Below are 17,126 nucleotides of genomic sequence, written 5' to 3'. Positions count from 1 at the left end.
TGCACAGAGGAGGAGACAGCTCACTGAGTGTGCACAGAGGAGGAGTCACCTCACTGAGTGTGCACAGAGGAGGAGACAGCTCACTGAGTGTGCACAGAGGAGTCAGCTCACTGAGTGTGCACAGAGGAGGAGACAGCTCACTGAGTGTGCACAGGGGAGGAGACAGCTCACTGAGTGTGCACAGAGGAGGAGACAGCTCACTGTGTGTGCACAGGGGAGGGGACAGCTCACTGAGGGTGCACAGAGGAGACAGCTCACTGAGTGTGCACAGAGGAGGAGTCAGCTCACTGAGTGTGCACAGGGGAGGAGACAGCTGAGTGTGCACAGGGGAGGAGACAGCTCACTGAGTGTGCAAAGGGGAGGGGACAGCTCACTGAGTGTGCACAGGGGAGGAGTCAGCTCACTGTGTGTGCACAGGGGAGGGGACAGCTCACTGAGGGTGCACAGAGGAGACAGCTCACTGAGTGTGCACAGAGGAGGAGACAACTCACTGAGTGTGCACAGAGGAGGAGACAGCTCACTGAGTGTGCACAGGGTAGGAGACAGCTCACTGAGTGTGCACAGGGGAGGAGATGGCTCACTGAGTGTGCACAGAGGAGTCACCTCACTGAGTGTGCACAGGGTAGGAGACAGCTCACTGAGTGTGCACAGGGGAGGAGACAGCTCACTGAGTGTGCACAGGGGAGGAGACAGCTCACTGAGTGTGCACAGAGGAGGAGATGGCTCACTGAGTGTGCACAGGGTAGGAGACAGCTCACTGAGTGTGCACAGGGGAGGAGATGGCTCACTGAGTGTGCACAGAGGAGTCACCTCACTGAGTGTGCACAGAGGAGGAGACAGCTCACTGAGTGTGCACAGAGGAGGAGTCACCTCACTGAGTGTGCACAGAGGAGGAGACAGCTCACTGAGTGTGCACAGAGGAGTCAGCTCACTGAGTGTGCACAGAGGAGGAGACAGCTCACTGAGTGTGCACAGGGGAGGAGACAGCTCACTGAGTGTGCACAGGGGAGACAGCTCACTGAGTGTGCACAGGGGAAGAGACAGCTCCCTGAGTGTGCACAGGGGAGGAGACAGCTCCCTGAGTGTGCACAGGGGAGGAGACAGCTCCCTGAGTGTGCACAGGGGAGGAGACAGCTCACTGAGTGTGCACAGAGGAGGAGACAGCTCACTGAGTGTGCACAGGGGAGGAGACAGCTCACTGAGTGTGCACAGGGGAGACAGCTCACTGAGTGTGCACAGGGGAAGAGACAGCTCCCTGAGTGTGCACAGGGGAGGAGACAGCTCCCTGAGTGTGCACAGGGGAGGAGACAGCTCACTGAGTGTGCACAGAGGAGGAGACAGCTCCCTGAGTGTGCACAGGGGAGGAGTCAGCTCACTGAGTGTACACAGAGGAGGAGACGGCTCACTGAGTGTGCACAGGGGAGGAGACAGCTCACTGAGTGTGCACAGGGGAGGAGACGGCTCACTAAGTGTGCACAGGGGAGGAGACAGCTCACTGAGTGTGCACAGGGGAGGAGACAGCTCACTGAGTGTGCACAGGGGAGGAGACGGCTCACTAAGTGTGTACAGGGGAGGAGACGGCTCACTGAGTGTGCACAGGGGAGGAGACGGCTCACTGAGTGTGCACAGGGGAGGAGACGGCTCACTGAGTGTGCACAGGGGAGGAGACAGCTCACTGAGTGTGCACAGGGGAGGAGACAGCTCACTGAGTGTGCACAGGGGAGGAGACAGCTCACTGAGTGTGCACAGGGGAAGAGACAGCTCACTGAGTGTGCACAGGGGAGGAGATGGCTCACTAAGTGTGCACAGGGGAGGAGACAGCTCACTGAGTGTGCACAGAGGAGACAGCTCACTGAGTGTGCACAGGGGAGGAGATGGCTCACTAAGTGTGCACAGGGGAGGAGAGGAGCAAGGCATGGAGGAGCCAGGGCTCTTCCTCAGGAGGTCGAAGTCTGGACGCGTCAAGGGCTCATGACCCATGAGCTGGCAACACCTGTTGGGTGCCACCCCGAGAGCAGTGTGTGTGGCCCCACAGAGGAGGGTGGGTGCTCCCCCAGCTCCTCCCACAACGGTCCCCTGCTGCACGGTGCAGGAGTGTGGCTAACAGACATGGAGGGAGGGCTCCAGCCGGGAGCCGGAGACCAGGCGCTACTGCTGGTTCCACCCAAAAGCCCTGGGCCTCTTGGGTGAGTCCCTTACCCTCAGCCATGCTCAGTTTCCTTTGCAAGTGGACAGTGATTCCTGAGTGTTGCCTGCCTGGGTACAGAAACCCTCTCCCCGGGGCTGGCGCTATGGTGCAGCGGGGTTAGGCTGCAGCGGGGTTAGGCTGCAGCAGGGTTAGCTTGCAGCACCAGCATCCATATGAGCACTGGTTCAAGTCCCGGCTGCTCCACTTCCGATCCAGCTCCCTGCTAATGACCTGGGAAGGTGGCCAAGGATGGCCCAAGTGCTTCTGTCCCTGCCCCCTACCCACGTGGGAGACCGGATGGAGCTCCTGGTTTCAGCCTGGCCCAGCCCTGGCTGATGCAGCCCTGTGGGGAATGGTCAGTGGATGGAGACCTCTCTCTCTCTGTGCCTTTAAAGTAGAGAAATGGAAGGAAGGGAGAGCGAGCGAGCGAAAGAAAAACACCTCCCGCACTCACAGCTCTATCCTCCCTCAGCGGCCTGCTCACAGCAGGTGATCAGCAAACGCTGCTCCGTCCAGTGAGTGACCCGTGACCAGCTCTGCCTGCTGGGGTGAGCAGGGCAGACTCTCAGGCATCAGAAAGGCCATAAAGAAGCCGGGCCGGGCCGGGCCGGGCGCCTCCGGCTCCCACTCTCAAGCCCGGGGCCCGGCGAGGCGGCCCTCCAAACCACGTTCAGGAGCCCTGACGTCCTAGACACCAGACTCACTGCCAACAGCTGCTTTTCAATGTGCTTTGTGAGGGAGGGGAGACCTTCCACCTGCCAGTTCCCCAAACGGCAGCAACAGCAGGCTGAGCTCGGAGCCAGGAGCCCCGTGTGGCTCGGCCACGAGGGGCACAGAAGCCACGCGGGGCTCGGGCCCCCACCTGCTGCCTCCAGGCACATTAGCGGGAAGTGGACGGGAAGCACCGAGCCACGGCTCCACCCCGGCCACTCCCTAGGGAGCAGCAGCCCATCCCGGTGACAAATCCAGCGCAAACCACTTCAGCACAGTGAATGAGGAATTTCAGCTCCTCTGGGCAAACGCCAGGAGCAGCCGGGACTCCAAGGCTCTCCCTGCCCCCTGCGACTCTGCTCCACACGGTCAGGAGGCGCGGGAGACAACGGACAAGCCGGAGGTCTCTCCCTGGGTGGCTCTCGGGCAGCTCCACCAGCCACTGAGTGGCCAGGGCGCTGGGGGCAGCTCCCCCCGCCCATCTTTTCTAAGACGAGGGGGTTGCCTACAGCTCCTGATGGGCCCAACAGGAGTCAGGTGTCCACACCTGGGCCCACCACTCTGGCTGGACTCTGATGCCCACACGGAAAGCTCAGCTGGGACAGGCCCTGGGCTGCCGGCCCGTCTCCCCAGCATCCCCAGTGCCGGCCTGCGGCTTGCTTTTCCCTCTGTCCCCCATGTCCAGACAGGTGGAGGATGAGCAAGGAGGAGGCCGGACGCCGGGGCCCACGCCCAGTAATTAACGTAGACAGGCATCAGGTGTCTGCAGCCCGGGAGGCAGGGCGCGGCCTCGGGCGGGACGGGCGCTGTCCTTGCCCACAGGGTACCCACAGGCTCCAGTCACGCACCTCGTGGGCGCCCACGCTTCCCCACCACCTCCCGGGGCTCCCAGCAGCACCACCGTCCAAACCACGTGCTCTCCATGTCTCTGCAGAAGCAGCAAAGGACTAAATGTAAACATGTTTAAAAGCCAAGCAGACAGGGCCACCTGCCCCGGGCCCCACGCCCCCGGTCCGTCTGTTGGACCAGAAGATGAGCAGCTGTGAGCGCGCAGGCAGCCGGCCGCCAGCAGCAGAGACTCCCTGATGCAATCAGACTGTGGGGCGCTCGCTCCCGGCTGCGCACTGCCAGGCCTGGAGCGGGGTTCACTCTCGGGGCCTGTGCACGTGGCACGTGGGCATCAGGCACACCCAGGGCAGGAACGAGAGGGTCGGAAAAGGCTGCATGAAGCCTATCAGATCTCTAAGCGAAGTGTTCTGATGGATCTGGCAGTAGGAAATGTTTTATGCGTAAGGCTTAGAAATTGACGTTGGTCAGCCGAGCATGCTGAGGGCCAAGGATGCAGTCAGGAAAGCCCCAGGTTGTCCCCGATCAGTAAGGCACCAAGTGAGAGACTGGGGCTGGGAGTGGGGCAGAAGGAGAAGAAGAGAGGGGAGGAGGGAGGAGGGAGGAGGGGAGGAGGGGAGGAGGAGGAGGAGGAGCGGGAGGTAAGAGGGCAGTGAGGACTCCCGGATTAACACCAGCCAAAGGGGCCAGTACCATGGCGTAGTGGGTAAAGCTGCCACCTGCAGTGCTGGCATCCCATATGGGTGCTGGTTCTAGTCCCAGCTGCTCCACTTCCGATCCAGCTCTCTGCTGTGGCCTGGGAAAGCAGGGGAAGACGGCCCGAGTCCTTGGGCCCCTGCACCCACATGGGAAACCCAATGAAGCTCCTGGCTCCTGGCTTTGGATCGGTGCAGCTCCAGCCGTTGTGGCCAACTGGGAAGTGAACCAGCGGATGGAAGACCTTTCTCTCTCTCTCCATCTCCTTCTCTCTATATATAATTCTGCCTTTCAAATAAATAAATAAATCTTTAAAACAAAAAAATAAATGTGGTAGTCTAGTAACAACTTTAAAAAAAAAAAAAAAAAAAAAACAGCCAGAGAGAGACAGCAACCAGATGCGCTACACAACCCGCGATTCGATCCTGAGTCAAAGCCAGACGCAATGAGAAAACGTGACGGCAGGGACGCAGCAGGGCCCTGGGTCCCTCGGCCACCGCCACCGGGGTCGGAAGCTGTGGATTTTCAGCCACTCCGTCCTTACCTTTAGGATGGGATGCAGAAACGTGGACGGGGGCCCCAGCCCCGCTCAGACGCTGCCTCAACAGCCGCGAGCCTGCGGGGACCCGGCTCGCTCTCAGCTCCTGTGCGTGTCTGAAATCTCACTCTGCCAACAAACTGGAGCTGCCCGGGCGCGGGGCGGGGCAGTGCGGGGCTCAGAGCCTCCCCCAGGCTGCCCTGCGCAGGGGCACGGCGGCTTGGCGCCCCACAAAGGGCGCCGTGGTTCCCGTCCCGCAGCCACGCCAGCGCTGCTTCCGGACCTGGGGGCCCTGACCGCTCTGGGGAGGGCGGCAGGTGTGGGCCGTGTCACAGCCCCCAAGGGTCCGCAGCTCTCCAGCTGGGAGCAAGCGTGCGCCTCGGAGCTCAGATAGCCTTGGCAGAAGCAAACGTCTCGTTTCAAAGCCGAGCAGAGAAGACGAACACTGAAAATCCAAGCCAGAGTTCCCTGCACATCAAATAGCGTTGCCTTAAAAAAAAAAAAAAAGGTTGGGGGGAGGGGGTTGATGAACAACTGAATCAGAAACATGTGGGTTAAATTCCCCAGAAAACCCACTGGGACTGCAAAACCGACAGGGGAGGCGCCTGCCAAAGGCCTTCTCGGTGTTATCAGACCCCCAGCGCGCTAAAAACCGCTTCAGGTGAGGGGCGAGCGAGCGCACGGAGCAGCGCATCAGAGCAGCACGTGGCCCTGTCCGTGGAGCGCGGCTCCGCCCCCGGCGCCCCGCCCCGCCCCGCCCCATCAGCGGAGGGTGCCGCCAGCGTCCGTCCGTCCGTGCGCCCGCGTGGCCGCGTGCTCTTCCCCAGGGCGGAGGGCCGCGTTTCTGTTGAGTTCTGGTGTGGCAACAGCTGGCGTCCCGCGTCCAGGTACCCCTAGAGTGTCTCTCCCAAACGACCGTGGCATGGTCAGGACTCCCTCTGCCTGGGACGCCCCACCCCACCCCGGCTGCACAGAAGCAAAGCCGTGATCCTTAAGAGGCCAATCCCAGCTCTACAGGGATTGCCTGTGCTCTGGCCCCTTTGCAGGTGCAAAAAATGGCGGGCCGCAGGCCTGCAGCTCAGCCATTATCCCCAGGGGCCCTGGGGCTCACGCGCTGGTGACACAGTCCAAGGATCCTGATCCCCAGGCCATGCGTTGGCTGCACCAGGGTCAAGGCTGCACGACCCCGGGGAACATGGTAGAGCAGGACTCCAGGTGTCCCTGGAGCACAAGTGGCCGACACAGCTCCAGAACAAAGCCACCTGCTGCCTCCCTGCCCAGCAGGGCTCTGTGTGGCCGCACCGTCACCCCGATGGCTGGGAAAGTGGAGAGAGAGTGAACCGTGGTGCCCGGCCGCACCTCTGCAAGCTACCAGGTCTTTCCGAGGGAGGCCTGGCCGGGCCGAGGGTGGGACGAGGCTGTGACAGCCCCTCTGGTCCAGGCCCCGCGCCTCTGTGCTCCAGGGCTGGTGGCACAGACGCTGTTACGGTGAGGAGCCAGCCGCCGCCAAGCAGTGACCTCATCCCCCAGCTCAGTTTGTGGGACTGGAAATCTGAGGCTGCGAGATGTTGAGTCGCAATAGCAAAGCCAGATTTCCAGGCCCGGCAGGGCTGGCTCCCGGGACACCTCGTCCCCAGAAGGTGTCTCTCCTCGGAGACGCGCAGTGTGCCAAGCAGGGGCCGGCTGATTTTCAGCCCAGTGCAGCCGGGCCACCAGGCTGGGTGCAGTGCAGGGGCCCCTTCCCATTCCACAGCCGCCGATCCCAGGAGCTGGGCTCCCAGCGCAGCGTCGAGAGCCCCGTCTGAGTTCTGAGCCAAGCCGCAACACCTGGGGCCAGGTCACCCGGGGCGCAGGAATCCACCGGGCCTGGAGTTAGCTCTGCCGTCACGGCTGGGAACGTCAGTGACAGCTCACACTGAGCTCACTCCCCGGCGCGGTGCCCAGCCTTGCAGATTGCCCGTCAGTGTGAGTGCTGCGACCCTGCTGTCACTTGTCGGTGCCCAGCCCCCACCTCCAGGAGCACAAACGGCCACCACCGCACACAGCCCTGCACACGCGGTTTCAACAGCTCACCGCCATGGCCAAGACCGAGGCACGGAAACGCAGGGCCCCGCGGCCCGTGGCTGTGCACCGACACGCTGGGCTTTGTCTTCGTGCGTGTGCCTGGAGCTTCGTGCGTGTGCCATGGCCGTGTCTGTGAATGTACAGGGCGCTGAGTCCACTGCGCCTGGACACCTGCTCCCCACAGGACCCCTGCAGGGGTCAGACGCTGTCAGAGCCAGGGCCACACGTCGGGTCTCCTGCCCAGTGTGACGGACGGACACAACCCCCCCCGGCAGCAGCGGCGGCAGGTCTCTCTCCTGAGGAAGCAAGCAGCCAGGGCAGTGCCGAGAGCGTCGGCCGTGCGGTGAGTGGCACGCGCTCGGCCAGACGCTCCGCTCCACACCCCAGTGCGGCTCCTCCATAGGATCCAGGCGACGCAGGCCCAAACCAGAAGCAGCGGACCCCTGGACTTGCTTAAGAGGAAAGAACCACTTCTCCGGGTGGAGAGGGCAAATCGATTACATTTTTTAAAGATTTATTTGAAAGAGAGTTTCATCCGGGTCTCCCACGCAGGTGCAGGGGCCCAAGCACATGGGCCATCTTCTGCTGCTTTCCCAGGCCACAGCCGAGAGCTGGGTTGGAAGTGGGACAGCCAGGATATGAACCAGTGCCCCTATGGGATGCCAGCATCGCGGGCAGTGGATTTACCCGCCAAGCCATGGCCACAACGCTGGCCCTGTTAGATTTCTAAAATCTGAAGGGGGGCCCAGCCAACTAACAGCTTCCTCCAGCTCTGCTCCCGTGAGCAGACTCACGTCCGAGCTCCCCCACCTCGAGGGCTCTATCGGGGTCGGCACTGGGCTCGGGCAGCTGGCTGGGGCCACGTCCGCGCTGTGCCCTCCCGCGGCTGTCTTCACGCCGCTTTGCCTGGGCCTCCGAAAAGAAGAGTAACAGATCGCTTTTGAAGTTTTTTATTGATGAATGAGCCGCTATAAATAACCCTCGGTGGCGGCAGCCCGGTCTCTGAAGTCGGCTCTGGAATCCTGGTGGTGGTGGGAACCGAGGGCCGGGCAGCGCGCGCGCTGAGACCGCGCAACTGGCTTCGGGCTGCTTCGCTCAGTCTTAGCGATGTAAAACAGAAACCCTTGTTACATCGTGCTGGCGGATGGAGATACAGGCTTGGGGAGCAGCCAGGGCCCAGCTCGGGAACCCAGGGGGTCACGCCAGGGGCGGGCTCTGGGGTAGGGGTGCAGCCATACGCAGTGAGGGAGCTCCTCCGGGCCCCCGGGCCCCGCCCCGCCCGGCACCCACATGGTTGCTCTGCGTGGTTCTGCCGCCGCATTCAAGCCCAGCTCCGCGGTGAGAAGGATCGCCGGGCCGTGGCGACCTCGTTCCTGGGAAAGGCAGCGCTGGCTCTGCACGGAGCCGGGAAGACTTTCCCTGTTTCTCCCAGTGCCCGGCAGTCCTGTCCCGGCTCCTCCGGCATTCGGGAAGGGGCACTCAAAACCCTGTAAAGCCAAAGGTCGAGCCTGGAGTCTGGACTCCCTGCTCCCTCCCAGGAGGCCGTGAGGATTAAGGCCAGAACCTGGGCCTCAGCCACAGCAGCAGCGACACCCACCCTCTGCTCTGACTCTCCAGGGAGGCCCCGCACGCGGGCGGTGGCAAGAGACGGCGCAGCCTCGGTCGGCAGCGTGGGGACCCGGGGCCAGGACCCCCAGCCCTTAGCGAGGTCATCTCACACCCCGGGGGCGTCCAGGCCTCCTGCACCCCCCCATGGGGTTCTCAGGAAGAGGAGGAGGGGCTTGAGTTCTGAGCCATTTCAGAAACGACAGACGGGCAGAGAAGCCGCAACGCTTGCTCTCAGGGCCCAGCTGGAGTCTGCAGCTTCCATCCGAGTTGAGGAGGCTCTGGACCACCGAGGCCACCACCCCCTGCCCCACTTCCCATCCGGCTCCCTGCTATGGCCTAGGATGCATCAGAGGACGGCCCAAGGGCTTGGGCCCCTGCACCCACGTGGGAGACCTGGAAGAAGCTCCTGGCTCCTGGCTTCGGCCAAGTGCAGAACTTGGGGCATGAACTATCAGAGGGAAGGTGCTCTCCCTCTCCCTCTCCCTCTCCCTCTCCCTCCCCCTCTCCCTCTCCCTCTCCCTCTCCCTCCCCCTCTCCCTCTCCCTCTCCCTCTCCCTCTCCCTCCCTCTCCCTCCCCCTCCCCCTCTCCCTCCCCCTCTCCCTCTCCCTCCCCCTCCCTCCCCCTCCCCCTCCCCTCCCCTCCCTCTCTCTCTCCCTCTCCCTCTCCCTCTCCCTCTCCCTCTCCCTCCCTCTCCCTCTCCCTCTCCCTCTCCCTCTCCCTCTCCCTCTCTCTCTGTAACTCTGCTTTTCAAATAAATTAAAAATAAATCTTTTAAAAAATCACAGTGGAAAGTGCTCGGTCAGGTCCATCGCTGGGGCTGCACAGAGAGGGTCAGGTGAGGGTGCGCAGAGCCGCAGGCCCCGCCACGGTTCCCGGGCAGAGTCCGCGCTGAGCCTCCCCAAGCCGCCCTGCCCCGCGCAGCAGAGCTGACCACGGAAGCTGCTCCCTGCCCCAGGGTCAGAGGACACGAACACAGCATCTCCACGGCAACAAAGCCCACAAGCCAAGCCCTCCTCTTTGCCTGTGGGGCTCCCTGGGGAACCCCAAGTTCACACTGCGTGTCTGGGCGGTGGCCCCACCTTCACACACAAGAATGAGCGAGAGGGAGTCAGGATTTCACCTTCAGGACTCTCGGGGAGCGGGAAATGTGTAAAAGACCGATGCATTCGGGGATGCTGCTGTGGTGTAGTGGGTAAAGCCACCACCTGTGGTGCCGGCTTCCCATATGGGCGCTGGTTCAAGACCCAGCTGCTCCACTTCCAATCCAGCTCTCTGCTATGGCTGGGAAAGCAGTGGAGGATGGCCCAAGCACTTGGGCCCCTGCACCCCCGTGAGAGACCAGGAGGAAGCTTCTGGCTCCTGGCTTCAGATCGGCACAGCTCCGGCTGTTGCAGCCAACTGGCAAGTGAACCAGCAGATGGAAGACCTCTCTCTCTCTCTCTCTCTCTCTGCCTCTCCTTCTCTCTCTGTGTAACTCTAATTTTCAAAGAAATAAATAAATCTTAACAAAAATAAAAATACTGGCCGGCGCCGCGGCTCACTAGGCTAATCCTCTGCCTGTGGCACCAGCACCGTGGGTTCTAGTCCCAGTCAGGACACCAGATTCTGTCCCAGTCGCTCCTCTTCCAGGCCAGCTCTCTGCTGTGGCCCGGGAGTGCAGTGGAGGATGGCCCAAGTGCTTGGGCCCTGCACCCCATGGGAGACCAGGAGAAGCACCTGGCTCCTGCCTTTGGATCAGCGCACTGCGCCGGCCGCGGCAGCCATTGGAGGGTGAACCAACGGCAAAGGAAGACCTTTCTCTCTGTCTCTCTCTCTCACTGTCCACTCTGCCTGTCAAAAAATAAATAAATAAATAAATAAATAAATAAATAAAATAAAAAGACTGGTGCATTGGACGATGCGTGTCAGTTTGCTCCTGGGCCTGGATCTGGTTCCTGTGTGTTCCTAGGGCACAGTCCAGGCCTGGCAGCCAGTGGGTGGCCAGCACTTGTTAGGTGGGAAGTGACAAGCTCTCCTGGTTACCAAGGCCCCTGGGTACAAAGCCCCATCTTCACCAGGGAGGAGTCAGCCGCCACCTCTGCCACGCACACCCGGAGTCATGTGCTCGTTCCAGCTGCAGCAGACACGTGCCGACACGCTTCACACTGACAGTGAAGAGGTCATGTGATGGTGATGGTGGTGATGTGATGATGGTGATGGTGGTGATGGTGGTGGTGATGGTGGTGGTAGTGATGGTGGTGGTGGTGGTAACGGTGATGGTGATGGTGGTGGTGATGGTGATGGTGGTGGTGGTGATGGTGATGGTGATGGTGGTGATGGTGGTGATGGTGGTGGTGATGGTGGTGATGGTGGTGGTGGTGATGGTGATGGTGGTGGTGGTGATGGTGGTGATGGTGGTGATGGTGGTGGTGGTGATGGTGATGGTGGTGGTGATGTGATGGTGGTGGTGGTGGTGGTGGTGATGGTGGTGGTGACAGTGATGGTGGTGGTGGTGGTGATGGTGGTGGTGGTGATGGTGATGGTGGTGATGGTGGTGACAGTGATGGTGGTGATGGTGGTGGTGGTGGTAGTGATGGTGGTGGTGGTGGTGGTGTTGGTGATGGTGGTGGAGATGGTGGTGGTGGTGATGGTGATGCTGGTGGTGGTGATGCTGGTGACAGTGATGATGGTGATGGTGGTAGTGATGGTGATGCTGGTGACAGTGATGGTGGTGGTGGTGGTGATGGTGGTGGTGATGGTGGTGATGGTGGTGGTGGTGATGGTGATGGTGGTGACAGTGGTGGTGATGGTGATGGTGGTGATGGTGGTGATGGTAAAGTCATATAGATACTATGTGCATATACTTATGTATAAACAGAGAAAAAGAGGAAATACCAAAATACATTGATTATACCAAAACACCAAAACACATTGCCTGGAAACACCAGCTGGAGACAGGGTTGCTACAGGCGGTGGTGGGGTCGCAGCTTTGTCCTCTTCTCCATGCCCCTGCGACACCGCTTCTCCTGTAGCTCCCGCCGTGAGCGTCAGCAGAGGTCACTCTCCCCAGCCACGGCGCGAGGAGAGCCGGCGCAGGCAAGATGCTGAGCTCCCCTGGGGACGGACCCAGCACCTTAACAAACGTGGAGAGAGAAGGGGCAGACGTGCTACGCGATGCCTCCGCCCTGCACGCCGCCCCCACGGCACCCGACCCCGCCACAGCGGGGGACCTGGCAAGGGTCCCCCCGAGGCGGCAGAGACAGGACACAGGCGCCGGGAAGGCCGAAGCCGCCCAGGCCGTCCTGACACAGAGCGGGGCGGGTCTGTTCCCGGCAGGCACGGATGCCTCGGGAACACCGGGAGACAACCGCGGGCGGGAAGGGAGCACACGCATCTCCACCAGCGAGCCGCGCAGAGACAGGGGCTGTGCCGGCCCACGGCCTTGCGCGGTGGCCGGGCCCGGGGCGGTGCCTCCAGGAAGTAGCCTTCACCGCCGGCCACCACCACGCTCTCAGGATGGAGCCGGCAGTGCCGACTCCAAGTCCAAAAATGTGGGAAAGTTTATTTATTTCTCCGAAACATTCCTGATTTGTAACGTGCTTTCTAAAAATGCTCCAGCTGACCGAGCCCCTGCTATATTTAGCTGCAGCCTTTAGGAGAAATGCTGTTTGCGCCGTGTGAGGCGGGCCCCAAAATGCCCGGGTTCGGGAAGGTCTGCCCGCCGGCCGGGCCCCATCTCCGCTGGCCCAGGGGGCGGCCCCCGCGCGGGGTGCAGGCAGAAAGAGCTGCGTCGCTCCCAGGGCCCCTGCGTTCATGGCGGCCTCCCGGCCAGCCCTGAGTCTTCCCGAGCTCCTGCTGCGGGGGCTCCTCGGCCCTGCGCCTGTGGGAGCTGCCCCCCCACCCCCGGCTCTCCCACGGTCCCCTGCTGCGGGCGGGCAGCGACTTGTTTTGCTTTTGGTTTCGTGTTCAAATGGTTGGGTCATCTCAAGACATGAGACACTGCAAGATAAAGAAAAATCGGGCTGCAGCTGCCGGGTGGGTGGGGGGCAGGGTCGGCTGTTCGGTATAGATGCCCGCAGCCAGAGTGGAGCTGGGCCCTGGCTTTGTCGTGGGCCGTGGACCCCCAGAGGTGGACCAGCTGGCGGTGAGACCTGCCCGTGCACTGAGTGCCTCCTGCCTGCCAGATGTTTCATGTGTCAACCCACTCCCACCGGCCAGGACGCAGCAAGCACGGGGCGCACGGCGGACGGGCACGGACAGGCACCATTGCGGTGACGCCCTATCTGCCACCTCATTTGCCCCCGGCACAGCTCCCTGAGGCAGTGGCCAATGGGGTTTCCTTTTGCCCAGGTGGCGAAAGTTACGGGACTTGGTTTCCCCAAGACCGGCAGCAGCATAAGAGCAGAGCTGGGGCATCGGCCTCTGCCCGGGGCCCCAAGATCCGGCTCCCCACGAGGCTGGCGCTCACCGGCCCGCCCCCCCCCGAGCATCATGGTCAATGGGGAGGCATCTGTGGGACGCCAGCGGCTGGACGCTCTGTCGGGAGGTCTGTCCACCTCCAGAGAGGCAGAGGCGGGGCAGTAGATGGTGGGCAGCTGCCGGGAGAGCCTGTGGGGCCTGGCTACCTGGGGTGGCATGTGGCCGGTCAGGATGCCACTCACCGCCAGGACGTGAGCTGTGCCCTGAAGTGCGGGCTGCTGGGGTCGGCAAAGCCGCGAGCGCCAGCACTTGTCCCCTGCCTGAGCCACCTTCCTTGGCGCCATCTGTCCTCGGAACTCAGGCTCGGGGCCTCCGTGCCGACACGTGGCTGTGGGAGTCTGCATGGGCCACGTGCAGAAGACCACCTAGTGAGTGGCAGCTGTGCCTGGGGCTCAAAGCCAGACGGTCGCCCACGCTGCCCACAGCTCAGCAGGTCCTTCCCAGGCTCCCAGACGTCCAGCAGGGCCAGGTTCTGCCTGCTACGGGGCCCGGACCAGGGTCCAGCACCACCTTCTTGGTTCGTGGGAGGCCCCAGCCCTCTGGGATGTGGTTGGCACTGCTGGCAGGGTCTGGTCCATGCCAGCTCCTGCACGTCAGTGGGATACTCACCAGGACCAGCTGGCCCTGGGGAAGGCCCCTGTTGTGCCCCTCCCACCCTGGTCTGTCCCCAGTCCTGCTCCACCACACAGGTTGATTCCTGGGACCCTTGGAGTCCCTTCTGGCTGTCTTCAGCCAATCAGAGGCTTTGCGGGGCGGCGAGAAGGCCAGAGGAAGCAGGTGGGGCGTTCCCTGCCCAGCCTCTGGCTCCTTCACGCTCCTGGTGAGGCGCCCCCTGCAGGCTGGGGCTGGGGCAGCCCTCACCTGGATAGACTTTGGAGGGTCCCGTCCCCTGTCCCCTGGCCCCTGGCCCCGACCCCGGCCCCTGCTCTCTTCCATTCACCACTTTCAATGGGTTGCTACTTCCCGCCAGGACCCTGCTGTTCTACCTGACGGGAAAGGGGCCGGGGTCCCACCGCCAGGGTGAATAAAGACACCTGCGTTGACCATGTATCCCCCAGACCCCGAGGGCACCCCAGGAAGCAGATCCTGGCCCTGAACCCACTTCCTGCCTAGGGTCCACGTGTGCTCGGTGCTCAGTGCGGTCAGCACCTGGGAAGGGCCACCTCCCCCACCCAGGACCCCCTTTGTCACTGTCAACACCCACGACCTCTGTCTGGGCCCTTGGAGCCCCAGCACTTGGGGCCCCTGCAGGGAGGCAGCAAAACAGAGAACGCGACCTTTGGTATTGAGGAACACTTTTAAAATCGTTTCAAATACGAAAGAATCTGACTTTTCCAACAAATGCAAGCTCTTCCTTTGAAATAATAAATGTACAAAACAGCATTGCGTGGAAGCAAAGCTCCAACCACACAGAGACAGGAAGTGGGCAAATGTCACCTCCTTCTGCCACGTTAACCTGAGCGTGCCCACGTCTGGGCAAGCTGGCCGTGGCTTCAGCTGTAGCAGTGACTGCCCGTGGCTCGTCCCCCAACCCACAGGACGGATGAGGCGGTGAGACGCTGGGGGCTCCACCTGGCCCCAGCTTGGAGCGGCACAGCGGGGCCTGGGGAGGGCTCAGGGGTCGTCGGGTGCCCTGCAGGCCCAGCAGGCCGCCGGCCCCGGGGGCCAGGCCAAGCTCAAGGGCTGGTTGTGCAACGCTCCTTGTAAAGGCCCTGCGACTCAAGTGCTCGTCCCAGGGCCTCCTCCCAGCACCCTTCATAAAGTCTGTTAGTTTCACTCTAACAAAGCAGACGTAAACAACGCCCAGTTCAACCTAGACAGGAAAACAAAACTGCAGAACTGCACAGAACAACAAAACCTTCCCAGGGCTGGCGCTCGGGTGCGGGGAGGGGACGCAGCCCACCTGCACGCGGACCTGCACGCGGCACCAGGTGAGTCCCAGCACGCGCCTGCCCAGATCGCATCCTTCAAAACCTTCACGAGACAGGAAGGAAGGGGCCGTCTATTTTGAAGCTAAGAATTCTGAAGCACACAAGGGGTCTTTAAAAACACGTGGACAGGCAGATGGTGAGGATCGTGGATCCCCAAACTGTCGCACTAAAATAAAAAAAATGCACCCAGGGGCCGGCGCTGTGGTGCAGCAGGTAAAGCCACTGCCTGTACTGCTGGCATCCCATATGGGCACCAGTTCAAGACCCGGCTACTCCACTTCCCATCCAGCTCTCTGCTGTGGCCTGGGAAAGCAGTAGAAGATGGCCCAGATCCTTGGGCCCCTGCACCCGTGTGGGAGACCCGGAGGAAGCTTGAAGCTCCTGGCTTCGGATCAACACAGATCTGACCGTTGCAGCCATTTGAGGAGTGAACCAGAGGATGGAAGACCTCTCTCTCTCTCTCTCTCTGCCTCTGCCTCTCTGTAACTCTGCCTTTCAAATAAATAAATAAATCTATAAAAACAAATGTGCCGGCGCCGCGGCTCAATAGGCTAATCCTCCACCTAGCGGCGCCGGCACACCAGGTTCTAGTCCCGGTCGGGGAGCCGGATTCTTTCCTGGTTGCCCCTCTTCCAGGCCAGCTCTCTGCTATGGCCCGGGAGTGCAGTGGAGGATGGCCCAAGTGCTTGGGCCCTGCACCCCATGGGAGACCAGGAGAAGCACCTGGCTCCTGCCTTCCGATCAGCGCGGTGCGCCGGCCGCAGTGCACCAGCCGCGGCGGCCATTGGAGGGTGAACCAACGGCAAAGGAAGACCTTTCTCTCTGTCTCCCTCTCTCACTTTCCACTCTGCCTGTCAAACAAACAAACAAACAAACGCATGGAAAGGCATACTGTGAAGTCATGAGCCAGCCTGGAGGAGAGAAGCACCACACGTTCTCCCCGCCCTGTGATCGCTAACAGAGCTCAAAGGGAGTCTATGGACGAGAGACTGACGCTTGGAGAAGCAGTGACTTTGAACAGCCTTGTCTCCACTGTGAGGAACAGGTTTGTTCCCCACACTATTTGTTGAACCCTTTACTTAACATAGAGTTAATTACATGTGTACAAAGTTAACTGAAAATAGACCTTAGTAAAAGTAAGAATGGGAATAGCAGAGGGAGGAGAGGGGTGGAGTGTGAGACGCTGGGGGAATCACCATGTTCCTAAGGTTGTAATCATGAAATAGATGAAGTCTGCGTTTCTTAAATAAAGTTTCTGGGGAAAACAAAAAGAAAATCATGGCTTTCCAGACTGTTGCACTACAATAAAATTGTCTCAATTCTGGCTTTCCACAGACTTTTAAAGAACCCTTGTATATGCACATATGTATACATGCATGTGTGTTCACACGTGAACACACACTGGTTATCCACGTGCCTCCCATATCTCCCATTTCAGTCAGGGCTTCTGCACGTGTGCATGTGAGAGTGTGTGCAAGAGGCACAGAGACAGAGAGAGACACAGAGACAGAGACAGAGAGACAGAGAGACAGAGAGACACAGAGACAGAGAGACACAGAGACAGAGAGACACAGAGAGACAGAGAGAGACAGAGACAAAGAGACACAGAGACAGAGAGGCAAGAGACAGAGAGCCATCCAGGCTGGAAACAGTTCAGAGACAGCAGGTGGGCTCTGCTCACTGATGAGAGCGGGGTGGGTGGGGGGACTTCTGATTGCCTACGTAGCACACGCCTGCTTCCACTTCGACCAAAACAGAGCTGAGATTTTGTTCGAATCAGGAATGGAAACCATTCTCTTAGCTCACCGAGCCATAATTTGGAGCCAAAGCTGCTATTGGAACGTGCCCACAGCTGTTCAGACCCCCACGTCCCGAGCCCCGTCTCCCTTGCCGAGTGGACGGCATAGGAAACACCCTTCACTCCTCCAGCCCTGAGTGGGGACTGGCCAGGGATGGTCTCTGTCGCATGAACACGCACAGTGGATGCACATGCCCGCGTGCTTCCCTGACAGAAATGGGTTCAGACAACACGTTTGAGTTACACTATCCTTCTAGAACAGCAGTGCTGGAACTCTCGGCTTCTTT

Source organism: Oryctolagus cuniculus, chromosome 18 (assembly GCF_964237555.1).
Source record: "Oryctolagus cuniculus chromosome 18, mOryCun1.1, whole genome shotgun sequence".
Taxonomy (NCBI): domain Eukaryota; kingdom Metazoa; phylum Chordata; class Mammalia; order Lagomorpha; family Leporidae; genus Oryctolagus; species Oryctolagus cuniculus.
Note: the sequence above shows the minus strand (reverse complement) of the source record.